Source organism: Vombatus ursinus, unplaced genomic scaffold (assembly GCF_900497805.2).
Source record: "Vombatus ursinus unplaced genomic scaffold, bare-nosed wombat genome assembly UNPS02000577.1, whole genome shotgun sequence".
In the NCBI taxonomy this organism is placed as follows: Eukaryota; Metazoa; Chordata; class Mammalia; order Diprotodontia; family Vombatidae; genus Vombatus; species Vombatus ursinus.
The window spans coordinates 14,747,193-14,774,348 of NW_020940355.1; the positions used below are offsets into that span (position 1 = coordinate 14,747,193).

The following is a 27,156-nucleotide window of genomic DNA, read 5'->3' on the forward strand; positions in this document are numbered from 1 at the left end:
TCCCCCAAAAAAGTATAAGAATGTAACAGTGAAGACAGATATAGAAAATCTGTTTTTCCAGTAAGAAAAAAATATATTTAATTTGTTTCCCTCAAAACAGTTTGATTTGCTACTTGTTAAAAAACTCTCATCTCTAAAACTCTTTTCTTGAGTGAGCAGAAACTCCATTCTGTGGCACTCTAGTTTTCATCTGGTGAGTGTGTAAACAGCAATTGTTTCTGTTCTGGCCAGAAACTCTGAGGATCTTCCCCTCCCAGATTGAGTTTTTATGAAGGCAAACTAGGCCGTTTTTGCCTCAATTCTTACCTAGCCTTTAATTACTAAATGGGCATTGTCTCAAACAAACTGAAACCTGGGAAAGACTTTAGCTTAAAAATGCCAAGGTCTCCCACTACATCCAAGGCCATCATCAATAGTCTTGATCTATGTCTTGCCACTGGATTCTGATGACTCTGGAGGAGAGAGTGAGGCTAATGACTTTGTACAGCTCTGCCTCACTTAAATCCAATTCACTTGCAAGTCAAGACATCGCCCTGCTGATGTCATGGGTCCTCTTCTAGAATGAAGGACAACAACACTTGTTATCTATAAATAGGAGGTCCAAGCAGAAGGTTGAGTGGGTATAGAAGTCCATACCAGGATTGAAATGTACATAGCAGAGAAAGAAAAGAAAGGTGACAAACATAAGGACTCTAGTTTACTGAATAGAGGTCTTCTGGGCTTTCATAATTTGTGAATCCCTAAGGAGCAATCCCATGTCGCTCCTTTGTTCTCAAAGAGGACCAATGATATCATGAGGCTCATGTCTTGACTTGCGTGAGAACAAGGTATGGTTAACTTAGTGGCAGATTCAAGACATGCAATATGACATCAAAATCTTTCTGAAAACCAAAGTTCATATTTGTTTTTAGATTACTTTGAATTAAAAGGAAAACCCCCATCTTGATATGAATTAGAGAAACACCAACAGAACAATTGGTATAGGGTCAAGCACCATTCTTCTTTCTTTTGAACAATCTCTCTTCTATGTTATTGGAGTTATAGCTAGGAACAGAAGGATAAATCCCTGAGCCTTGGACCTCGATATTCTTGCTCAGCTTCCTGGGATTCCAGCTCTGGTTCCTATTTGGGATCAGTTTAAGTGGGCTTGTCTCTCTTAAACATGATGCATAGAGCTGGGACACTGCGGGTTGGCCTTTTAGCAATCCCCATTTTCCCCTTTATTGGGGTAAGGGGTGGGTAGAAGTGTGCCTCAACCTAGGGTGGTATCATATATTGTGAGTAATTGTATAGGTCCCCTGAGGAAGAAAGAGGAGAGAAGCCTATCAAAGGGAATGCTTGATTGACTTCCTACCAACCCCATATTCTTTTCTAATAGGAGTAGGGGGATTGGCATTCTCAAACAGGATAGTAATATGTCAGAAAGATCAGATAGGTGGTCCCTGGTCTTTAAGCTAGGATGAGTCTTTTCTCTTTTAGTTGATGTCTTATTAACATGAGTGTTTCCAGTAAGCACTATGAGCTCACAGATTACAATGAGGACACTCCTTTTGGGAGGATCATGATGGGCTGACAACCCCAACTCTCACCTGTGATGGGACAAATCAAATCAAATCAGAGAGTACTTGTCAGAGAGATTCAAAATTGTGCCCAGGTCCTTGTAACAGGCTAGATGCTCTGACATCGGGAGTTACATATATGAGACTCAGTTTTCCACGGAGGGGGATAGTATTTTAGGACAGGTTGGTCACCACCTTTACCCTTCTTTGCTGCTTCATAAATTCACTGCCTCAACAGTGAACTTGTAAAATTGTGATCCAGTAAAATTCACTGCATCAACAAAGAATAAAAGAGAAATAAATTATATCTTCTCCCCTATCCTTCAATGCATTTCCATCCTATATTTAGGGATAGTTCTTCAATTGGGAGTTTACTAACTAAAGCTAGAGCACATAGAGAAGAAAAAGGATAGAATCTCAAGAGTTTTGGACTAGGTAATTTCTAAGATCATTATCAATTCTAAGACTGTCATTGTGATTCTACAGTCATTTTGCTGTCATGTCTGACTCTTCATGACTCCATTTGGGGTTTTTCTTAGCAAAGATACTGGAGAGGTTTGCCACTTTGTTCTCCAGCTCATTTTACAGTTGAGGAAACTGAGAGAAACAGGGTGAAGTGACTTGCCCAGGGTTACCCAGCTAGTAAGTACCTGAGGCCAGATTTGAATTCAGGAAAATGAATTTTCCTGACTCCAGGCCTATGGTGCTCTATCCACTGTGCCACCTAGCTGCCCATTTGCTCACACCAACACTCAAGGAAAGTAACAAGAAACAGTATATGTAAATATTATGAAAGCTTTCCTCTCAAAATTCATTCTGTGTGTCACTGAAATAGTCTTATACAGGGTCATAAACCTAGATCTGTAAGGAAACTTCAAAGTTATCTAACCCAGCCTCTTCATTTTACAGTTGAGGAAACTGAAACCCACAGAAGTTAAGTGGATTACCCAAGGTAACAAGAAGGGGCAGAGGCAAGATTTGAACCCAGGTTCCCTAATTCCAAATCCCACATTCTTGTTGCTTCATTTTACTGCTTCCCAAAGGTCAAGTGGAAAACAGGTGTTCCTCCAAGTGTTTCTCCAAATTGCTATCCTCAATCGTTAAACCTCCTCTGTAAAAGTTCTATCCACTGCACCACCTAGCTGCTTATTACCGTTTACATAAGGAAAAAAGAATTCCCTTGATGTTAATAACAATAATAATGGGAGAGGTAAAGAAGCAATTATATTTCCATATAAGGACATGGAGAGAAAAGGTAGCTCTAGGTCAGAGGTTCGAGAACCAGATAAAAGTGGATGGAACTAGTTGTTTGGTTAAAGAGTCTGGAAGTAGGACAAAGGTTAAGCTTTACTTACAGTGTGCATGCATACTGGGCTCATTAATACTAACTTCTCTGCACAGAGGGGAAGCAATAGCACAGAACTAGGCACTTTTCATATGTTAGCAGGAGGAGGGACGTGTTATGAAGTAGAAGTATCAGGAAGATTGTAACCCAGAAGAACAGGGACCAATCCCGGCTCTGAAGGGAAGGACAAGAAGGAACTAACTGCATAAAAGGCTTGCTCTGGCGTCTGTGGGGGTGTGTCTTTTTTTGGGGGGGGGGATACTACACACACACCCTCTTCTTGCAAGAATCTTAAACAAACATCTCTTTCGCTCACTTTAGTTTAAGTTTTGTCTATTAAGGGAGGACAGAACTCCGCATGGTATGTTTCTAGGGGAGCAGGGAGTTGTGGCTGCATGCTTGTGCTAAACCCCTAACCCTACCAAGGAGTGACTGAACCTCCTTTCTCACAATAATATTAACTAACATTTGTAAGAGAACCAGTTACATGGTTCACTGGATAGAGTGCTGGGCTGGAGTCAGGAAGACCTGAGTTCAAATGTGGCCTTAGATGCTCACTAGTTGTGTGACCCTTGGCATGTCACTTAATCTCTGCCTTAATCCACTGGAGAAGGAAATGGCAAACCACTCCAGTATCTTTGCCAAGAAAACCCCAAAAGGGGTTCTGAGGAGTCGGACACAACTGAATAAAAAACAAATACAAAAACATTTACTAAGTGCTTACTATATTGCCAGGTACTGTGCTAAGCTCTTTATAATTATTCTCATTTGATCCTCACAACAACCCTGGGGGTAGGTGATATTATTATCCTCATTTTACAGTTGAGAAAACCAAGGCAAATAGAGGTTAAGTGACTTGCCCGGGGTCACACAGCTAGTGAGTCTCTGAAGTTGGATTTGAACTCAGATCTTCTTGACTCCAGACCCCATGCTCTTCCAGCTCTCCTAATTGCAATACATTACAATAATAATTAAAAAGGAGTATGTTGTGATGGGCAGCTGGGTGGAGCAGTGGACAGAACGCTGGGCTTAGAATCAGGACGACTTCTCTTCCTGAGTTCAAATCTGGCCTCAGATACTAGTTGTGTGACACAACCACATTTATCTCATTTTCCTCAACTATAAAACGAGCTGGAGAGGGAAATGGCGAACCACTCCAGCAACTTTGCCACGAAAATGACAAATGAGGTCACAAAGAGTAAGATAGGCCTGAATCAACTGAACAACAACTCTGTGACAGAAAGAACATCGTTTGGTCTTGAAGCCAGAGGACCTTAGTGTGAATTTGGGATGGACTGCTTAAGTTGAGGAAATTTCTCAAATTCTCACCTTCAATTTCCTCACCTTTCAAATGGGGGCAGGAAGGGCTGAATTAGATCATGTCCAAGATACCTTCCAATGCTAATTTTTTGATGCTATATGTATAAGTAAACTGTGGAATCTCTGTGATATCTGTCCTCTTTAACGCTGAAAACGATTGTAGATTGGAGCTACATTTGCTACCTGCATTTAAATAAACTATCAAGGCATCTTTGGACTTAATGGTCCAAATGGTCTGGCAGGATTAAAAAAGAGGCAGCCAGAGGAAATGTAACTGAGGCAACCTCACTGCACCAATAAGCGGAAGGAGAAAAAAGTTTGTGGTTTCACAACAGAGAAAAATGTTTAAATTTGCCGAGAAGTCAGAATTGGGTGGCTGCATCGACGAGCAGAGTCACCCAGTTGGCCTGCCTGAGATCTCCTCTCCTTACTGGAGACAAGGCAGGAGAGAAGGCAAAGAATGCAGAGAGGAGAAGAGATGTTTCTGTAGCAGGTGAAGAGGGCTTTGCTGTCCTTGGTAAGTCCCCAGTCGCTTCTCCTCTTGCTCTGGCTGTGGCCAGGGTGGTGGCTTCTGCTGAGCCTCTGTCATTTCCTGATTTTAGAGACACATCTGTTGGCATTTGTCACTATGTAGTACCCCTTTGGTTTAGGAATGTATTTAACTGCTGATGTCTCACAGAACTCATTCTAATCTTCTCAATTTCTCAATCGGACTAAGGTTATTACTGCCGCTAATCACATTGTTTGGGATCTTTATTTATCATTGGTGTGGCAGTTCTGCAAAGCACACCAAGGCATGCTTCCTGCTCCCAGAAAACATACTTGTAAACACAATAGGTATGGTAATTGTACCTGTGATTTCATTGGTTCCCTGCACTGTTGAGAAGCTCCCAAATGAGTGGATGACTTCCACCAATTCAGGTTGGTGCCTCCTCTGAAATTTATAGTTTTAGAGAGTTGCCTGGGTCACGGAGAAGTTACGTGACTTGATCACAGTCACAGACAGTGAGCCTCTGCAGAGGGATTTGAACTCTGGTCTTCCTGTTCTCTACTATACTGGCTTGTCTCTCCCTCTGCACAGACAATAAAAGGACAGATAAGAGCATGCTTTCCTTTCTCTACCAATATTTCAGAAAGTAAATGACCCAATTAATTTTAGATTGGATCTGAATCACTCTTTCCACATTTTCAGATCCTACTGAGAATTATGCTGAGTAGCAAGAAATGGACACTCTAGGTTTGGTTTGTGGAGAGGCAAGGAATGTAGTGGAAAAAGGGATGACCCACCTTTTGATAGTGTCTTGAGACCTTTTGTGTGGCATAGGTGGGAACTTTACCTTCCACTCCCTAAGCCTCATTGATCTCATTTGTAAAATGGGCATCATAATAGTTGCATTACTTTCTTTCCTTGGGCTGTTATGAGGTAAGCCTTTTGAACAAGAGATTGTAGCTTTAGTCTTAGGAGGAATTTGCTGTCAAGGTCTTCTTTTGGGGACCCAGTCACAGGGTCTGCTTGCACCATACTCCTCCTACCCCCAACGTTATAAAACACAGGAAATCAGATTAAAGTGAACATCAAAGGCAGCCTTGAGGAGGTAAAGAAGCAGAAAAAGGCCAAGTGTAGCCTGAGATGAGTGTAGAAAGGGGTGGGGTTGGGATAGGTAGAGTCCCACTTCTTTGCCTTGGGGGTGTGTGAGGTTTGTTGTCTAATTTTATATGGGTGAAGTTCAGACTTCAGTTTATTTTTTGTTTTGTTTTTTCATCAGCTACCTCAGTGACCTTTTCCCCCAGACTACCTCCTTTAGTTACAACTCAGTTCCTAAGAAAGGAAGGTGGTAGAGAAAGAGGGCAAAAAAAGAGAAAAAAAACTGACAAAGACAAGAGAGATAGGGCAGTCTCTGTGATTACATCAATGTAGGCAGTGAGATGGCACAGTAGATGGAGCAATGAGCTTGGAGTCAGGAAGACCTGAGTTCAAATCCATCCTCATATTTACTAGCTATATGACTCTGAGCAAGTCATTTAATCCAGTTTGCCTCAGTTTCCTCATGTAAAATGAGCTGGACACTCCAGTGTCTTTGCTAAGAAAACCCCAGGTCATGAAGAGTTAGAAATGACTAGACAATTTCATTTATGCCTTTTTGTTATAGATAACATTCAAATCAATCTTTATTCCATGCTAGATTCCAGATGCCCTCAACTTCTGAGTCCCTCCAAGGAATTGTAATGGGGTGAGGGAAGAGATTCCTCAGTACTTGCTAACAAGACTGTGGAAAAAAAAAAAAAAACAACCCCACTGCAAATATACTTTTCATTTGCCCTAGAGAAGCAAGAGACAGAGCAGCGCCTGAGCCAGTCTTTCTGGTGGACTTAATGAGATAACATCTGTCAAGTGCTTTTCAAAGCTAGAAGTTCTTATTTTCAGTCACATGCAGGTCTGAGCCTAAGTGCGCAGGAATTTAAAATCAGCAAAACCACACCTCCAAAACGACACATCACAAAATTCAGATGGCAGACTAGCTTTGCTATGACTAAGAATCTTTGTGGTTCAGAGATGACTGGTAGAGGTGATTCCTGAGAACCAGCTGAAGTGAATGTCAGAGCCCAAGAGCCACTCTTGTTTACATTCATTTCAAATTTGCAATCTTGGTTAAGTATGTTTAAGTGGTCCAACCTACTGGAACTCCCACCTCCACCCCTTCAAGACAAGTGACAGGCAAATACTCATAGAGGATCTTGGTGTATTTGGATTGGTGGGGAAGTTACCAGATTATATCCTGATGCCAGCACAGCCTCAAACCATTCATCTCTACTTTCTAGTCCATAATCCTGTAGGAAGAGCATTAACATTCAGAATGATGACCTGGAGGCACTATAAAATTCTAATGGTAGCCAGAAAGATCTCAGCTGATGGATATCTTGTGCTCAGGAGTTTGGCCAGTGGGCTAAGCCAATCAGGTGTCCTACATTTGTCATTAAAATGGTGAAGCTGCAGGAGGAGAAGGGGGCCATTCAATTGTTGCTGTTGCTCAGTCACATCTGACACTTTGTGACCCCATTTGGGGTTTTCTTGACAGAGTGGTTTGCCATTTCCTTCTCCAGCCCATTTTACAATGAGGAAATGAGGCAAACAGAGTTAAGTGACTTGCCCAGACTCACATAGCTAGTAAGTATCTGAGGTTGGATTTGAACTCAGGAATGTGAATCAGGCCCAGCACCCTATCCACTGCACCACCTAGTCCCCATTTAGGTTTCCTAAGGAAGGGCAAATTGGCCCAGATTTGAAACAAAAAATGCAGATTAGTGTAGGACCAGCACTATGAGGAGCTCCTACAATTCCAGCCTGGATGAGATGCAGAGACTCAGTCTTTAAAAAGATGGGATAAAGTAAGAGAGTTTTAAGATTCTGAATCATCAAGAAAATATTAAACTAGCTATAGAATGCTACAACCTACTGTAAAGCAGCAAAAAAAAAAAGTACCATATTTTTCCAATGAGGAAGGATTTCTGCTTGACTTTTGGATAACAATAACAACAACAAAAAAAGTATGTATTTACAGGCTTCTCGTTAATTGGCTTTTAATACCTTCCCTTACCCCAACTAACGTGCCAAAAACCAATTAGCAACCATATGCTTGGTAAAAGGGATGATGGAGAATCCAACAAATCTTTAGTAACCTTTACACTACACTTACCATGACTCTGAAATTCCCCACCCACAGTCTCACTTCTGAGCAGTGGAAAGATTTAGGGGAAGTGGTGCCATCAGCAGTAAAGCATTGCCTTGGGAAACATTCATCTGAAAACATAGTAGTAACTCTGTGTCTCACATCACCCATGCTAAAGACACATAGAGGTAGAGAATGTTATATTCTCACCGCATTCATTTTTTCCAGGGAATAAAAAAAAAATGTTGGCATATCATATATACTAGAGAAAAAGAACTTGAGGTGATAATAGCTCCTACCATTCAGGTTCGATGAGTTGAAAATTTCTAGCCAATAACTTGATGTCACTTACTCGATTCTGCTGCCTCTAAGCTCCAAAGCACTTAAGAATATTCCCTGATTATTGCATAGAGGGGCAGCTAGGTGGTTCAGTGGATAGAGCACTGGGCCTGGAGTCTGGAAGACTAGTCTTCCGGAATTCAAATCCAGTCTCAGACAACTACTAGCTGGGTAACCCTGGGCAAGTCACTTAACCCTGTTTGCCTCATTTCTTCATCTGTAAAACGACCTGGAGAAGAAATGGCAAACCACTCCAGTATCTTTGCCAAGAAAACCCCAAATGGGGTTGTGAAGAGTTAGGCATGACTGAAATGACTGAACAACAACATTGCATAGAGACTGAGATAGATAATTATAAAGATGGAAGGGTTGTTCTAAGCCATGTAGCCCAACACTCTCATTTTATAGATAAAGAAAGTGAGGACTAGGGAAGTTAAGTGACTTATCCAAAGTCACATAGCTAGCAATTGTCAGAGGTAGGATTTGAACTCTGCTCCTTTGATTCCTTTGCATTGTCCTATGTTAATGACGGTCCTTGTATTTTTTGATATTTCTTTTACTTAAGTCTTCCTCCAATGGCTCATTATAGCATGGAAGTGATCCTAGGTCATGTCAGTGCAGCAAAAGCCCTGACCACAAGGCTGAAAAGGCTTCAGAGATAGACCTGGTACCCAGCTGTGTGTCTTGAGACCAGCTGTGCTGCTTGAGGATCAGCCCAAGTTCAGAGGGACTCATCTGTAGGCTGACCTAAGGGTAATGACTTCTTCGGCCTCAACAATTCTCAAAGGCTAGCTACTAAGTGGTTGTCATGATCTGCATAGGTAGAGAGAATCAGGGCCAAAATGAAAACATTGATCCTTCCCATAAGTTCCCGGGAAAGATGCTAAGCTCAAAAGTATGTAAGTCAACCTATTTTCCCAAGAAGGACAACATTCCTCCTCAAGGGCCTGGTACCCTACTCTTTATAGAAATATTCACAAATGCTCTATTTGGCCATCCATAAATAACTTACATGCATGTTATACAATTATATACACGAATGATATCCTGGAAATATACCAACTAATCACAAATAATTTTGTTTATAGTGATAAAATATTTTGGGATAGTATACTCAGTTCTGAATTTATTTTTTCATAATCTCTTACCTGTTGGAGGGGACAACATAGCAAAAGTGAAAGGAAGGCCTTCACTTGGGTCATGAAATCCACAAGGGCTTCTTGGAAGAGATTTGGGAGGGAAATGCTTGATAACTTTTTGCAGAACTGTTCCAAGGACATTTATTTTGATGTTTTCTTTCTCTGATGTTGTAGTTAAACCAGGAACTAGGGACCAAATCATGGGTTTTTGTTTTTCCTTTACTAAGGTCAACTTCTTCAAACAGTTTGGGTGACATGTGCCTGTATGTTAACTGCTAAGTGTGATGGGTGAAAGATGAAATGACTGAGGACGCAAAGGTTCAATCTTTTGAGTATGTTGATTTATTAAGTAATTGTGACCTTTAAAAAGTCCAAGAGAAATGATTCTTGGGTAATTAACCAATTTATTCATAATGTCAGCATTTTAATTAAAAAAAAAGGTCAGTGGTGGCTGAACCTATTCTAATGAACTTTGATTATGTCATTTTCTTCCAAGTTACCCCCAACCATAGGCAATCTATGCAAATAATTTATCCCCACCCAAAACTGAGTTAAACACAATGGATTTCCCCACCTGATGGGATCTGAACTAGATTGCTAAGAAAGTTAATCCAATTTCATTATCAGTAAAATCCTTCAACAGACTGAACTTTGAAATGAGGACTATAGAAAAAGGAAGGACTCTGGATCTCCCCAAATCATTGGTTATTAGTGATCATTTTTTACACAATTCATGGTAATTGCCCAGCAATTTGGGACCAGACCTCCTCAGCTTAGGCCTGGATCCCAAATACAAGGGGATAAAGATTTTTATACATTAATAACAATCAAATAAAACCAATTAATTAAAATTAACCATATACCATTAGATAATCTTATTTCCAATTGGATGAAAGATTAGGCACTTTCCAAGTTGAGAGGGAAAGAGTGAACAGGTTCAATTCCCTGAAATCAGAAAAGGAGGTGTCCCCCTCCCCTTAAGAGTCTGTAAATAATCAAAGGAACATGGAAACTGATATGGGGTTTAGAGGTTCAGGGGTGCTGGGACCCCAAAATCACAACACATGGGTCCTGCCCAAAAGAATTTGACCCAAGCCTTCTTTCAGCCAAAGACAAGGTTTATTAGAACATCCATCATATTGGGAAGACTCTTAAGGAGTCTGAACATGGGTAAGCAGTGGCTACATTATAAGAATCTGGGCATCTTAATGGAGACAAGATGGACCTTACATACAGAAAGACTGTGGGAGGGATCTAGGAGTGGCCAAGTAGTCCATGAGGTAATAGAATTACCGAGGGTGGGAAGTGGCCTGGGGCCATAGGGAGGCAAGACAATGGAGGAGAGATTGGGTGTAGCCACAATGAAAGGCCAGTTGTTGGGATTATATCCTCAGGCGAATGCCAGAGATTTGGCCATGAGGGAAAGTCCAGGGTTTTTCCTTTCTGGGCCCAGATCCCCACCCCATCAGAAACAATAACTGATTGATCAGTTTTCAGATAAGACCTATGGGTTGCAGGAGAAAATTCCTAGCAACAGTCTTTGAACCTGATGGGGTTTCTGGTCAGCATAACAGTAGGTCCTTTACACACCAGGTAATGGTAGTCCAGCTTCCCAGCCAAGCAAGGCTAGGTTCAAACAATGCAATAAAATTTTCTCTTAATTCCCACAACTGATAGAAATTGTACTAGACCTATAATTGAATAGAAAGGAAACTGAGCTAGCTCCAGAATTGAATGGCAAGATGGAGTCAATGTAGTTCACTTACTTCCCACAATTAACCACTTTCTGTTCTAATCTCCTCAATTCCCTTAATTTTCTCATAAGGGAGCTGTCAGCAATAATATATATATGATTGGCAAGACACCCTAGGTACAAATTTCAGTAATAAACTGAATCCCTGTAAGTTATGAATCAAGATGAATCCATGTGCCCCAAAGTGAGTAGCTTTTATTAGAAATAAAACTATCAAAAGGAAATGAGCAAATCTAAATTATTAAGCAGTGTGGGAAAGTCATGTAGATTCATTCATTTATTCCTAAAGATGTGATAAGCAAATAACCATTATATCATCAAACGAGCATCAGTATTTTATTTATTTATTGAGTCATTATTACCTGCAAAGCCTTATGACAGGCATTAGTGAGCCAAAGAAATAGCACAGTCCCTGAAGGAGCTGTTGTTCTCCAGCATTCTCCTACTCTTAGCTCCCCACCACTGCCTCAAAGAATGAATCCTTATCTTAGTTCCAAGGTTAGCTGAAGCTTTATCTCCTCTATAAAGGCTTTTTCTAAGCCTCCCAGCTGCTAACACCTTCCCCCAACATGAAATCACCTTGTGTTTCCTTAGTATATGGTATCTATCTATCTATCTATCTATCTATCTATCTATCTATCTATCTATCTATCTATCTATCTATCTATCTATCTATCTATCTACCTATCCATCTATCTAACTGTCTGTTATTTTTCTCAATAGAAGGTGGACTTCCTGAGATAAGGGACAGTGTTTTTTGTCTTCATTTACCTAAGTCTAGCACAATGCCTAGTACATAGTAGATAGTTTTGTTTTGGTTTTTTTAGATTTATTGATTGACAGATCTGTACACTCTAGTTACTAAGGAGGTACACATATTCAAAAGATAAATTAGCAAAGTAACATGTGTTAAGTATCAAATTAGGAGTAGAAGCAATAAATTCTGTGATCAGAGGTAGCTGTGATCACTCTGGGCTGGGGTAGCCAAGTAAGGTTTCATAAAGATGGTAGGATTTGGCCGTTGAAAAATGAATGTGCCTTCAATAAGAGGTAAGAGGGCATTCCATGTAGGAGAAGAGCCTAAGGAAAGGTGCAGGGGCAGGAACAGGCATGTCAGGTATGCCACAGTTAGAGAGAGCTTTTATAAAGAAGTGAGGTGAGGTAAGATTAAAGAGATAGGTTGGGATTAAGTTAAGGCAGACAATGAAATGATGAACTTTTAATGTTATTTGCCCACTTTCAGCTGGAAGAACACCACTTGCAAAATAATGTAAGTTATCCATGAAGCATGAAGGAAATTTCCAACACTTGGAGGGTCATTTGGAGAAAAGTACTCAGGGGTTTGGGTTCATACTGCTACATGGAGTGTGTGTGTGTGTGTGTGTGTGTGTGTGTGTGTGTGTGTGTGTATGTTTTAATTCTCTTTCTTTATAAAGTCTTTGCTACAAGAAGTGGCTTGATGTGAATTTGGGAGGGAACTTGTTTGAAGATAAGTGTTATATAAAAAGAAAAAGTGTCAGTAAAAGAAGAAAATTTTAAATACCATTTTTGCTGATGCGCATGGAAACACTTTACTGAAGTAGAAAGAGCACTGATTGGAGATTTAATCCTGGCACTATTCCTAGTTGTACGACTTTAAAACAAGTCATTAAACCTCTACAGGCCTCAGCTTCTTCATTATAGAATCAAGAAGTGATAGAATTTTCAAGCTTGGGAAGATCTTGGAGCTCATCTCTAAGACCAGCAAACTAGTTCATTATAAAGTGCTTAAGTAACAACCCTAGGATTCAATTGGTTAATTAAGGTTAGTTAAGCTAATTAATCACTTTAAACCTATAAATTTGCTAATGGAATTTGGAGCAGTTTGGGGAAATTTAGGATCAGGTTGCAAGACTGTACTCAGAATGGGAATATGATGAAGGAGAATGATTTCTTGATCATATGGCCAAACTATACAGCTGATTATCTCAGTTCATTAACTCCATGGTTTCTGTTATCAAAAACAATGAAGAAAATCACATTCAAAGCCCCAAACCACTTACTAGACATCCCCAAAAGGCCTCAAAGTAACCAATTAGAAACCTATTTTAAAAATTGCATTACAATTTACAATTACAATTATGATTACAATTTTTACAATACCAAAAATGATATTACAAAATAGGTTCCTAGTAAAATAAGTATACTGCTATATGGTGTTGAAAAGTCACAAGGAAGAAGCAGATGGGGTTGGAAGGATAGCACCCCTGTAACCTTGTAAGAAGGGTACTCTTGCTTCCAGATTGAAGCTCTGTCTCTGTCACTCTCTCTTTCTATCTGTCTCTGTCTCTCTGTCTCTCTGTCTCTGTCTGTCTGTCTGTCTGTCTGTCTATCTATCTATCTGTCTGTCTGTCTCTCTGTCAGCCCATATAGCTGAAAAATTCCTGTGTAATCAAGGATTCCAACTTGCCTCTTCTGGTGGCACATTCTTTTGCCTTTGGATTGATAGGTATTGAGGACCAGTGATTTTAGCTGAATATATTCTCTGAGTCATGGTGGAGCTAATGGAGGCCACAGAGTTAGACAATGAACCAGTTGATCCTTTCAAACATTGAGTTTGATCCGTTAATTGACACAGTTTATCCTTATAGAAAATAATTACTAGGACATCAATAGTCAATTTGATAAATGAACTCCTTGTGCTAGACCCTGGCCAGCTGAAGGTGAGGGATGCCTAGAGAGCATTTCCCTATTGGACAAATTTGCACATTTGAACACAACAGCAATATAATTTATATAATAAACATGGAATATATTGTAATCCAGTTTACCTAGCCAATATACTAGTTCAATGTTATATATTCATCACAGTGCCTAGCACATAGTAAGCATTGAATACATTCTTGATTAATCAATTGCTTGAGTATACATTTGCAGCCAGGATTTGAGGAGTGTTAAAGTAGAGAGAGGGAGGTGATTGGGAAAATATCAGTGATAGAACCAGAGCCAGGGGTGGGGAACCTACGGCCTTGAGGCATGTGGCCCTGTAGGTCCTCAAGTGTGGCCCTTTGACTGAATCAAACTTCCTCAAAGGGTCATACTTGAGGATCTAGAAGGCCACATGTGGCCTCCAGGCTGCAGGTTCCCCACCCCTGAACCAGACAGTCAGTCTCAGATCTTAAGATAGTAGGAGAGAGGTACAGGGTATGACAGTAGACTTGTATGAAAGAGGGAGCATCCTATTGCAATTTCCTGAAGGTTGTCCCTGGGTTTGTTTGCACTTGTGTCTGTGATTGTACCCACCACCCTATTGCTACACAATCCCAATCTGACTGATTGTCTGAGACTCCCACACACAAGGACTTTGCTTCCTCCTATACCGTGATCCACCACCCCATGGTTACAGAGAAAACAAACACTCCTTGTCAACTTCTTGGGACACATTTAGCAGGAGTCACAGTCACAACCTAGCCACCCTCTGTGACACTTTGCTTCCATTTCTGTTCCTCTTAGCTTCTTCTTATCCAGAAAGATTACAAAATCTGATGAAGTTGGTTAGCAAGAGCTTTTATCAATTCTACCACCCTTCCCATGCCAATTACAAGAAGAATGACTCATATTTCTACAGACCTTAAGAGCTAAAAAGCACTTTATTTTTTTCACCTTGACAGAATTTTAAAATTTATTTTTTAAATAGTATTTTATTTTTTCCCCAGTTACATGTCAAGAAAATTTTTAGCATTCATTTTTACAAGATTTTGAGTTCCAAATTTTTCTCCCTATCTTCCTTCCCTCCTCTCTTCTGAAAATGGTAGGCAGTTTGATACAGTTTATACATGTGCTATCATGTCAAAATATTTCCATATTAGTCACAATTGTGAAAGAAGAAACAGATCAAAAGGGGGGGAAAACATGAGAAAGAATAAAGTAAGTGAAAAACATACGCTTTACTTTGCGTTCAGAATCCATCAGTTATTTATCTGGATGTGAATAGCATTTTCCTTCATGAGTCCTTTGTGTTTGTTTTGAATCGTTGTGTTGCTGAGAAAAGCTGAGTCATTCATAGTTGATCATCATACAATGTTGCTGATACTGTGTACAATGTTTTCCTGTTTCTGCTCATTTCACTTTGTATCAATTCGTACAAGTTTTTCCAGGTTTTTCTTAAATCTGCCTGTTCATCCTTTCTTATTGCACAATAGTATTCCATTACATTCATATACCACAGCTTGTTCAGGCATTCCCCAATTGATGGGCATCCCCGAAATTTCCACTATTTTGCCACCATGAAAAGGGCTGCTATAAATATTTTTGCACATGTAGATCATTTCCCCTTTTTCATGATCTCTTTGGGTTAAAAAGCACTTTACTGATACTATTTTATTTGATCCTGATGCGTACTCCAGGGGGTAGGTTTTTTAAGTATTATTGTCTCTATTTTACAAGGGAGGAAAGTGAACCTGAGAAAGGTTGTGACTTAAGGCCTTCTTACTCTAAAGCCAACACTCTATACTATACCACACTGGCTCCAGTAGATTTTAAGAATACTGTTCTATTACTGATCACCCCCAAATCCAGAGTTGTGCTTACACATAGGCAGAATAGTTGGCTTTCCTGTGTGGTATGATTTTTAGAAATAATCATTTGGACAACTAATTAGTCTTGATAGTGACTGATGATGTGGGGTCCAGATGCTCTGCTAGGTGCTGGGTATAAACAAGATAAAAATATGAAAAAGTACTTGCTGTCAAGGAGCTTACACAGTCACTATATTGGTTGGTTTTGCTTAACTGTTTTTCTTTATTACAAGGGAAGGTTTATGGCAAGGTTGGGGGGGGTGGTATTCAGGATTATATTTGGAAATGATTATAATGTAAAGAAAGGACATCAATAAAACTTTTAAAAATTAAACTTTGATACAATCCCTTACAAAAGTCATAGATTTTGTATTTCAATGTGGATTCATCTAGATAAGGCTGGCAGGAAGGTGCAAATAGATTCTTCTCTGCTTTCTCAGAGAGAATATACTTGAGAGATATTAGAATTATATCTCTCTGCCCCCCTAAATGTTGTTAGTCTAGGGGAATTAATTCTCTTGTTCAAGCCACTCTCTTTGTCACTATCTCTTTATTGGGGAAGGAAGGATACAAGCTATCTAGCCAAATACTTGACTCTTTTCCCCCCAAATGGCAGTTCCAGAAAGATCATTGCAAATAGCAAATAAGCTGATAGCAAAGATAAATCAGAGAAGTTATACATATATGCATACATACATACACATACATACATACATATGGGTGTATATGCATATATGTTAGACTATACCAGACATTACACAGAGTGAATAATCTCTCCCACTAGGAGCTAGACACCTCAGCTCAACACTAGGAGAGAGATAGAGTCCCTGATCTCACCCAAGGAGAAAATTCCCTGAAGTTTCTGACATAATAAACAAAAGACAGGGACATGATTGGGGGACTAACTCCTCTACATGTCAACTTTGCAGTCTTTTTCTCCCTCTAAGGACCTCTCCCTAAAGGGAATCTGGTACCAAGTGTGTCCCCTCTCAGAGGTGGAAGCCAGAAAGGCCAGGATCTCTCTTATTCCAAGTTCTTACTAATGCCACTCTTCACATAGGTATGGAGAATCAAGTAATCGTTTTCTGCCAGTTAGAAGAGTCTTAATGCAAATTGGCCTGAACTTTTGGTTACAAGGGCATCTAGGTGGTGAAGTGGATAGAGTGCTGGGCCTGGAGTCAGGAAGACTCATCTTCCTGATTTCAAATCTGGCCTCAGACACTAATCGTGTGACCCTGGACAAGTTACTTAACCACTCCATTCACCTCAGTTTCCTTATCTGTAAAATGAGCTGGAGAAAGAAATGGCAAACCATTCTAGTGTCTTTGCTAAGAAAACCCCAAATGGGGTCACAAAGAGTCATATACTACTGAAAATGACTGAACAACAATAACAACTTGATTACATGAAAAATTTAATCACTGTGTATTTTCATGAAGATAATCTAATCTGCTCTCCTCCTATTAAATTCTTGGCCTAACACATTGTTGTACCACAGTGGTTATTCAAGATATCTTTTGATAGACTAGCCCTATATAACCTATAGTCCATTCACCTATATAGAGCGATATGGACAATAGGCACTTTATTCATTTAGTTTTTCCTATATGGATAATGAACTAGTGATGCTTTGTATCTGTGAGTCATCCTAGTCTCTGAAGAATTAAAGCTGAGGGTCACCCAAAGATCCCTGGAAAGGCATATTGTGTTTAAGAGTAGGCTGCTAATGAAGAGAAGGCTGCTAATGTAATTAATGAAGATTGCTCAGGAGGAACGAGTAAAGGCTATCATCAGAAGGATGTATAATTGGAAAAGGATATGGGTCTATCATGTTACAATACCATTGTTATCTACACAATGTCAAGAGGTCTGGAAGAAGGCTCTTCAACATATTGGGCACATACCTATGGAGAATTTACAAGAACATATAGACAGACTCTGATTTCCTTTAAGTCCCGACAAAAATCCCTCCTTTTATAGGAAGCCTTTCCCAGCCCCTCTTAATTGTAGTGCTTTCCCTCAGTTAATCATTCCCTATTTATCTTGTATATAGCTTGCCCTGTAAATATAGATTTGCATATTGTCTCCCCCATTAGATTGTAAGCTCCTTGAGGGCAAGAACTGTCTTTTGCCTCTCAGAGCTTAGTACAGTACCTGGCACATAGTAGGTGCTTAGTAAATGTTGATTGGTTGATTGATTGATTTATTGACCAACCCACAGAAAAGGAAGGTGTATCAGAGCTTGGAGGGAGTGCCCACATTATCAAGCTCCCAGATTCATCAAAGTATCACTTTTGACACATCATATTTTTGTTTTGAGTTTTAACCTCTTTCTCCCATGGTCTTTTGCCACAGAACATAGCATAATTTTTTTTTTCATTTGTTCATATATCCGATTGATTGCTGCTAAAAGAGAGCAAAAATTATTTCTTGGCATTTCTCTCCCTTGGAATATCCTTTGATGGAAGTGTAAATAGATGGTGAAATAGTCAAAAGACAGGAGACAAAAAGAGAGAACAAGATGTTACATCTTTCACAAGCTGCTTAAGCAGTCTACTAATAATAGAGCTGTATGCTTTTGGCAAATACCTAAGCTCTCCCAGCTGTTACCCTAGGAAATAGATTGGAATGAGTTAAGGAGACCCAGAGTCTCTGCCTTCCTCCTAACCAAGAGTCCTTGTCAAGAGTTTAGACCCAGTCATGTAAATCCTGGCCTCCTGGTGGTGAACTCAGATGTTGAGGCCAGACCTTTCCTACTACTAAAAGATTTATTGAAAGAGGTGCTGTGAAGAAGGTGCTTAACCAGCTAGGAGCTCAATTAAATAAATTAGGAGGCTCCCAAATGTGTCATTAATTCATTCTCTCATTGCACTGGGCTGCTAAAGGGTGAATTGGGGAAACTTGGTCTCCTGCAAGAGTTAAAAGTCAGACAGGAGCCAGTCCAAAAAAGGCTACAGAAATAGAAGTTCCTGGTCAAGAGTTGCTGCTTGCTTAACACTTAAGAGGGCCCTAATGAATATATCTAATTGCTTTGAAGGAAGCACAAAATCCATTAGTAGGTGACCTGAGGAAGGTAGCCATGCTTCCCATCAGCCCACCAGTTCAACGACTCCTGCAGGACTGCAATCCTTTTGGAAGTCTCTTACTACTAGCACATAAGTCAACTTTTCCTTTTCCAAAGGGCCTTGCCTCCAGTGGAGATTTATATAACACACTTGTGTCACTGCTATTCTCTGTCTTTTTTTTTTTAAATCATCCATATAATAACTTTAACAGGCACATCATGGGAGGCTGCCTAGATTCCAAACATTTCCTTGGTGTAAGATGATCACAATAGAAAGGAATGTGACTCCTATCCAATAGTCAGTAAGATTTTGTCTTCTCTAATCCCTGTGACTAAATCACTGGGTACTTTGGAGTGTCTGACCTAAATCTTAATTGATGCCCACCGCCATTTTAGACTACTCTGTGATTTTTAACCAGACAAAGGAAAGAAGAAGGACTGAGACAGCCTAAAGAAGGTGTCCAGAGAAAGGAGGGAAAGGCTAAAAGTGTGGCCAGTCACTACCACAATTCATTGCAATGACTTTTCAATTTATAACTTTGGGTTATAAGCCTTTTATTTTAAGGTAGCTGTTCTTCCCTAAAGTTCAGTAGAATGAAAATCAGGACTTGGGAAGTGGGGGGTGATGACTGGGATTATTTGTATGTTTTTCTTTTCCTCCTGATCCTTCACTAAGTCTGAGGAGAAATATAGGTGATTATCACCAAATTATCAAACACAGAGGGGTAAGGATGTTATAGCAGATAGCAAGCGCACTTGACACTTACTAGCTCTATGACCATGGGCAAGTCACTTAATCCTGATTCCCTCACAAAGAAAAAAAAAGATAATGAATATAAAAAGTACTAACATTAAAAATATGTGAAATACATCTCTTATATTCACAGGGTTGTTGTGAGGGCCAGTCATTCCCCCCCCCCCAGTGGTATCTGACTCTTTGTGACTCCCTTTGGGGTACTCTTGGCAAAGACACTGAAGTAGTTTATCATTTCCTTATTCAGCTCATTTTACAGACAAGAAAACTGAGGTAAACAGAGTTAAGTGACTTTCCCAGGGTCACACAGCTGGTAAGTGTCTGAAGCCAGATTGGAACTCAAAAGGATGAGTCTTCCTGACTTCAGGCCCAGCAGTCTATCCACTGTGCTCCCCAGCTGCCCAGCATGAGGACCACAGGTTGGAACATATGCAAAATACTTTGCAGTGCCTAGTCAGCTTAATAAATGTCGGCTGGAGACCAGATCCTCTGATTACAAAGCATCATCACTTTCCACTAGATCAGACTGCCTCATGAGGGATTGGGGGGGGGGGGTGGGTCTAAATGACCTCTAAAACTCGTTTCAAGTCTGAAATTCTTTGCCTATATAAGTTTCATCTCATTGCAAAGCCCTGAAAGATCCATATAGGTACAAAGGAGGGTAGACAGATCAAAGACCAGTTAGATTATGCAGCAAATAGAGCACTGAGCCTGTGGAGTCAGGAATACCTGAGTTTAAATCCGATCTCACACTTACTAGCTGGCTCTGGGAAAGTCTCTCTCTCTTTTTTTTTGTTTTGTTTTTGTTTTAGGCAATTGGGGTTAAGTGACTTGCCCAGGGTCACACAGCTAGTAAGTGTCAAGTGTTTGGTCTGAGGCCAGATTTGAACTCAGGTCCTCCTGACTTCAGGGCTGGTGCTCTATCCACTGCGCCACCTAGTTGCCCCTGGAAAGTCTCTTTACCTCAGTTTCCTCATCTGTAAAATGAGCTGGAGAAGGAAATGGCAAATCAATCCAGTATCTTCACCAAGAAAACCCCAAATAGGGTCACAAAGAGTTAGACAGAGCTGAAACAACTGAACAAAGGTAGATGAAAGATTTAAAAGCAGTCTTACGTAAGGCCTGTTCTACCTTATCAGAAATGGATCAGGTAGTGACAGAAGGTGGATAATTTCCTCTTCACTCCAGGTGATAATAATAGCTAGTAGCTGGTATTTATATAGCCCTTTAAGATTTGTAAAGTGCTTTACAAATATTGTCTCATTTTATCCTCATATCAACCTGGAAATTAGATGTTATTATTATCTCCAATTTATAGATAAAGAAATTGAGGCAGTCAGAAGTTTAAAAGTGACTTGACCAGGGCCATGCAGCTGGTAAGTGTCTGAATTTGGACTCATCTTCCTGACTCCAGATCTGAATTCTATCTACTTCACCACCTAGCTGATAAGGAACTCTAGGAGGGCACTTGTAATGTCTAATGTATTCCCAACAGCTTACATCCACTACTAGTCTCTCCAAAACAGTCCCTATATATATATATATATATATATATATGTACATATATAATTTTTTTTGTTTATTTTTTTTGGCTAGGCAATGAGGTTAAATGACTTGCCCAGGGCCACATAGATAGTAAGTGTCAAAGGTCAGATTTGAACTCAGGTCCTCCTGACTCCAGGGCCAATGCTCTATCCACTGTGCTACCTATCTGCCCCCAAAACACACCCTTTATTGAGCCTGGCTTGTTATACATTGTGCTCCCAAGACGCTGATGCTGAATTTGTTATATTGAAAAAGAAAACTGACAAATAGTTCTGTTGGTCATTTGTTTTATTCATTTTGTTTTCATTTTAGACATAGTAACTATCAACCAAAATAAACACAAAAATTTTTAAAATTTACAAAAATTTGAGCCTTTCTTTTTAGTTTTTTATGTACCTATCAATTTTAACAATCAATCAGCAAGCTTTTATTAAGTGCTTATTAGATACCAAGCACTGTGCTAAAAAAAAAAATCCTTATTGGTCCTATGCCCTCTTTTGAACTCTTTTCTTTTTATGTTTTTCCAGATTTTGTTGCTGTTTTCATTATTGTTTACATAGTTGTGGACAGTATGTATATTGTTCTGATTCTGCTTTCGACACTCTGCCTCATTTCATATAAATCAACAAATTTGTTCCTTCATAGTTGTTTCTTAAAATGTAATTATTTTCTTATGATTCAATGAAATGTTGCAGTTTGTTTAGCCATTCTCCAGTCATCTGAACATGTGGATTATTTCCAATTTTTTGCTATCATGAATAGCACTGCTCTATTTGTGGTGATTATGTGATTATTTGTGCTGAATATTTGTACCGATCTTTTTTTTCTCTCAATTAACATAATTATGACATAGTCCTAGTCAGTCAGAAAGATGAGGTGTTTTTTAAATCTACATGTGACATAAAGGGATCATTAATGTGCTTCATGACAGTCAAGGTCCAAAAGATCTTAGCCTAGAATGATGGATTGAATCAGCTAGATTGACATTGAATAAAAAAAATTTTTAAAAGAAAACTATACCTGGCTTCAAAAGCTCAGATTCACAAGTACAAGATGGGGAAAGCCTGACTAGACAACAGGTTTTTAATTAAAATAGATCTGGGGGTTTTAGAGACCTGTTAGCTCAATATGAGTCAACAGTGTGCTATAACTGCTAAAAAAAAAAAAGCAAATATAATATTGGGCTACATTATGAGTTGCATTTTATCTAGAATAAGCAAGATGATAGTACCAATGTACTTTCCCCTGGTCAGACCCCATCTAGAATACTTTGTTCATTTCTAGATCCCATGTTTTAGGAAGTATATTAACAACCTGGATCATGAGATGGCTACCAGGATGGTGAGGCAACTAGAAAAGATGCCACGTATAGATAACTGGAAGAACTTGGTCAATTTCACAAGTACAAGGTAGGGATAAATAGTAGTTAATCTAAAAAAGATCTGGGGACAACAGGCTCAATAGTCAATAAACATTTATTGTTTACTATGTGTTAGGCACTGTGCTAAGAGCTAGGGATACAAAGAAAGACAGAAGATAGTTCCTGCCCTCAAGGAGCTCAATATCTAATCAATGCAAGTCAACAGTATGTATGTGTTCCCCTAAAGTTAACATAATCTTACTGTATTCAATAGATTTGTGATCTCCTCAATGCCAGTATTCTCTTCAGTGATGCAGATGACAATCCATCCATGACTGCCCATTCTGTGGGACTTCCATCTCTATCCCCTCATAAATTCCTCACAATGCAATTCTAGTCTGCATTAAAAGATTGTCCAGCATTATAATACCACTGTACTCTGTACAGGTTAGACCGTACCCAGAGTATTGTGTTCAGTTTTGGGAAAAACTTTGATAAGTTGGAGAGTCACTAGAGGAGAGCAACCAGGATGGTGAAGATCTTCAAGTTCATATTATAAGAGGACCATCTGAAGGACTGCAAATGTTTAACTCAGAATAGATTAGGATAAGACCGAACAGGAGAATGACAACTTCATGTATTTGAAGGGCTATCGCAGGAGACAGGGCTGAGACTCATTCTTCTTGGACCCAGAGGACAGAACCAGGAGAAACTAGAGGAAGTAATAAAAGGAAAACCTTCCTAAGAATGAGTTATCCCTAAGTGGAATGGCCTGCCATGGGAGACAGCAAGTTCACTTCCTGCCCTCCCCCACTGGACAGTGTCAAGCAAAGGTTGGATGATCACTTTTCAGGAACATTGGAGGTGGAGTAGGGATTCTTGTTCAGTTATCTGGCCAGATGACAGCTAACATATCTTCTAGCACTGAGATTCTGTGAACTGATGATTTGGAGCAGTTAAGAAAGGATGCCAACAGTGAAGGGAACGTCAGCAGGGCTTGAAGGGCTGGCATGTGTTAAAGACTTCTTCTGGTTTATCCCCCAGAAGCAGACATGTGAGCAATAGGTGGAAGTTTCAGAAAAGCAAATTTGTGCTCAATATATAGAGAAACTTCCAATATGGTTATAAAGAAGAGAAGCTGCCTCAGGGTATGTCTCCTTCCATTGGTGTGGATGTTGTCCACTGGCAGCTTGGTGGAATGTAGAGGGGTTTCCTTTTCAGAAGTAGAATGCACTGGAGAGCCTCAGGGGTCCCTTCCAACTAAGTTTCTGTGAGTTTTAAACTGAATGAATTTTGAATAGAGACTTCGGTCCAAGTTCCAGCTCTAACAATTGAGTAGCTTATGTGAAGGTGGACAAACCCTGTATCCACTTTGATCTTTAATTAGCTTGTCTGTAAAATGTAAATCATAACATTTGCATTACTTCACAGGGTTGCTATGAAAAAAGTACTTTGTAAACTCTGAAGTGATATACAAATGTGAATTGTTATTTTTAATCACAGGGTGAATACAAATCATCACATTTTTTACTGCACTTCACATTTCAAGAGCTGCCAATGAGGCACTTAAGAACTATGTTCAAATTCCCCAGTCTTGGTTTTAGATTGTTAGCTGATTGGAATAGATATTCAATTGAAGTCTGTAAGACCCCTTGTTGGGAACATTGCTTTGGGGAGCTGAAGTAAGGCACAGGTTGTATGAAGTAGTTTCTGAGGTCCTTTCCAATGCTGAGATTCTGGGATTGAGTGAAGGTGACACTGTTTGGTTTTTGTTGTTGTTTTTGGTCCTGTGGATTTAAACTCTGGTAGCTTCTATCACGTTGGAAAGGCTTCTGGTTGTTCAGTGACAGACTCTGTGTTAATCCAAGGCCCAACCTTGCTAAGTATGGAGAGATACATTACCACAAGGTTGCCTCATAGACAGTAATTTCTTTTTTATTTTTCCTCCACAGTAAGTCACAGATTGTTTGCAGAGGTGCATGGCAAAATTCTAGAAAAAAAAAACTAACACTCTATCCACTACACTGCCTAGCAAGGAAGGACATTAACATGTTGATGGTGTCCAAAGGAGGGCAACCAGGGTGATGAGACTCCACCACACTACAACTCATCTTTAGATCAGTTGAGAGAACTGAGGACTTTTGATCTATATGAAAGAAGTCTTAAGGAGGGCTGTGATAACTGTCTTCAAATTTATAAAGGCTACAATATAGGAAAGAGGGTTAGATTTATTTTGCTTGACCCCAGGAGGCAGAAGCAGGATCAAGGGGTAGAAGTTGTGGAAAAGCAGATTTACTCTAGGTGTATGGAGAGGAAAAAAAAGGAAAAAAAATTACTATCTTAGAAATATCTAAAAGTGGTATGGCCTGCCTCTGGAAATAAAGAATTTCCATTCCCAGAAAGAGGATTCTCATCCTTCACCAGTCAATGATGTAGTAGAGAGGATTGCTGTTCAGTGAGGGGCCAGACTGGATGAGCTCTGAGCTTCCATCCATTCTGAAATTTTGTAATTCTTGTGGTTGTGATCTGTAGTATTGGATGGAGACTCCACACCAGTGGAATCATGGCTGCTTGAAGTAATGCCAATTCCACGAAGGCCAGTGTGCTAGTCCAGGATGTATTCCCTTTTAAGGATCCACTAATGTGCTAGGTCTTCAGATTATTCTAATAAAGCAATTATTCCAATGGAGGGAAGAATATGACTAGCCCAATTAATGGAAGGTACTTTTTGTAGTCTGGACCTTTTATCTTTGAGGCACAAAGTCTTCTCTGGTCACATTTTAACTAAGGCCCTTTATCTCCCCCATTCAGAATTTGCCAATATTACTCTTATTCAATTGACCCCTGCCCCAAAACTTTAACCTCAACCCAAATATTTTCTCATTTCCACATCATGATGCTTCCATTTCAAGAGATCATTACTCAAGTTGAACTGTCCATTTCTTTCTGCCTCTCTATCCTAACCTGTCTGTCTGTTCCCTCCTCTAAAAAGGCAATGTTTTAAAATATATACAAATGCAAATTCTTGCATGTTTGTCTTAAAGTTGGAGACATGGTTTATACAAAGAAATAAAAGAATTTGCTTCTTGATTGTTGTTGTTGTTGTTGTTTTCATGCCCAATTCCCTTGTGTTGTTCTGTTCTTCAGTAAAATATTGTACTTGGAATCAGAATATCTGAATTCCAAACCCAGATTTAAATTTATGACTTTTGTTATCTCATCTTTTGTCATTGTTTAATTATTTTCAGTTGTGTCCAACTCTTTGTGATCCCATTTGGGGCTTTCTTGGCAAAGATAATGGAGTGGTTTGCCATTTCCTTCTCCAGTTCATTTTATAGATAACAAAAATGAAGCAAACAGGGTTAAGTGACTTGCCCAGGGTCACATGGCTAGTAACTGTTTGAGGCTGGATTTGAACTCAGTAAGATGAGTCTTCCTGATTCCTAGTCCAGTACTCTATCCCACTTTTTCATCTAACTTCCCCTTCCTCATCTTTAACATAGAAAAAAAAATAATCTTTAGACTACCCACCACCACCTGGGGCTATTGTGAGGATCAAAATAGACAACATGGTGGGGGGGGGGAAGGATTTCATGATCTTTTTTTTTTTCGGCCAAAGACAAGGTTTATTAAAGATTCACCATATTGATCACACTCTCAAGGAATCTGAACATTTGTGAACTATTGGCTAGATTTTGAGAATTTGAGCACTTTAATGGAGACAAGATGGACCTTATACAGAAAGACTGTGGGAGGGATCTAGGAGTGGCCAAGTAGTTGGGTGTGACTGGAGGAGGGGTCTAGAGAGCATCTTGATGGTGATGACCAGTAGGCTAGGGTGACTGGAGGTCAAACGCCTGGGACCTGAGCCATGTGGCCAAGGGAGAATGGGGTCAAGATGGTGAGAAGGTAACAGAAAATGAAAGGCTGAGTGGGTCAGAGGTAACAGAATTGGGAAATTTGGGAGCCACAATGAAAGGCCAGTTGAATGGATTATAGCTTCAAGCAAAAACTGGAGACTTACTTGATCAAATGGGAGAAAACTCAAGAAGAGTTGGAGGGGGAGGTTCCCCAGGGCCTGTATCCCATCATTCCCCTCTCAAACAAATGGGCTCTGAAATCACTTCCTGCTGGCAAGGGATGTAGAGTTGTTCCTGCCTCCCTGGGCCCCATTCAAGGGGTCAGATTTCAGGTCCAGTGGGCTAGAGACCTTGGACTCAGTTGGAGGTGGGTATATTGCCTGAACAGTCATCGGGAAGTTGATGGCTAGGACCCTGGAGGAGACAAACCTGGCAAGGAGGTTAAGCAAACAAAGACCAAACTGGCACAAAAGGGGTATAGAGAAAAGACAGTTTCCCTGTAGGGAATTTAAGATGACTGTGGCAAGGTAAGGAAAAAGGCATGTATGATTTCCTCTCTTTTTATCCACTTGTCCTTTCCAAACAGGAAAGACAAATTTAAAGATGTACTTTGTTTTTTAAATCTAATACTCTGATTTCATCAGTGGAAATCCTCTCTACTAGTGAAGTTCAGCAATTTGTAATTTGTGATCCCAAAAAGTTACCCAGGGCATTAAAGGGTTAAGTAATTTTCAAAAGATCACATAGCCAGCATACATCACACAGGGAGGATTTGAACCTTCCTGACATGTCTTGCCCTCTAGGTCCACAATAGTCTGTTGTCTCCCAAAGTGTTAACACAAATGTCCATCATCATCATCATCATCATCATCATCATCATCATCATCATCATCA

General features: G+C 39.8%; 1 protein-coding gene across 1 annotated transcript in view; it reads left to right on the forward strand.

The window, feature by feature from the left end:
* The first annotated feature begins 4,591 nt into the window (after positions 1 to 4,591).
* Positions 4,592 to 27,156, forward strand: part of NEDD9 (neural precursor cell expressed, developmentally down-regulated 9) — a 225,545-nt gene continuing 202,980 nt past the window's right edge. Inside the window, exon 1 of the mRNA XM_027835195.1 lies at positions 4,592 to 4,741. The gene's annotated coding sequence lies outside the window, so the exon portion shown is untranslated. The remainder of the gene's footprint in view (positions 4,742 to 27,156) is intronic.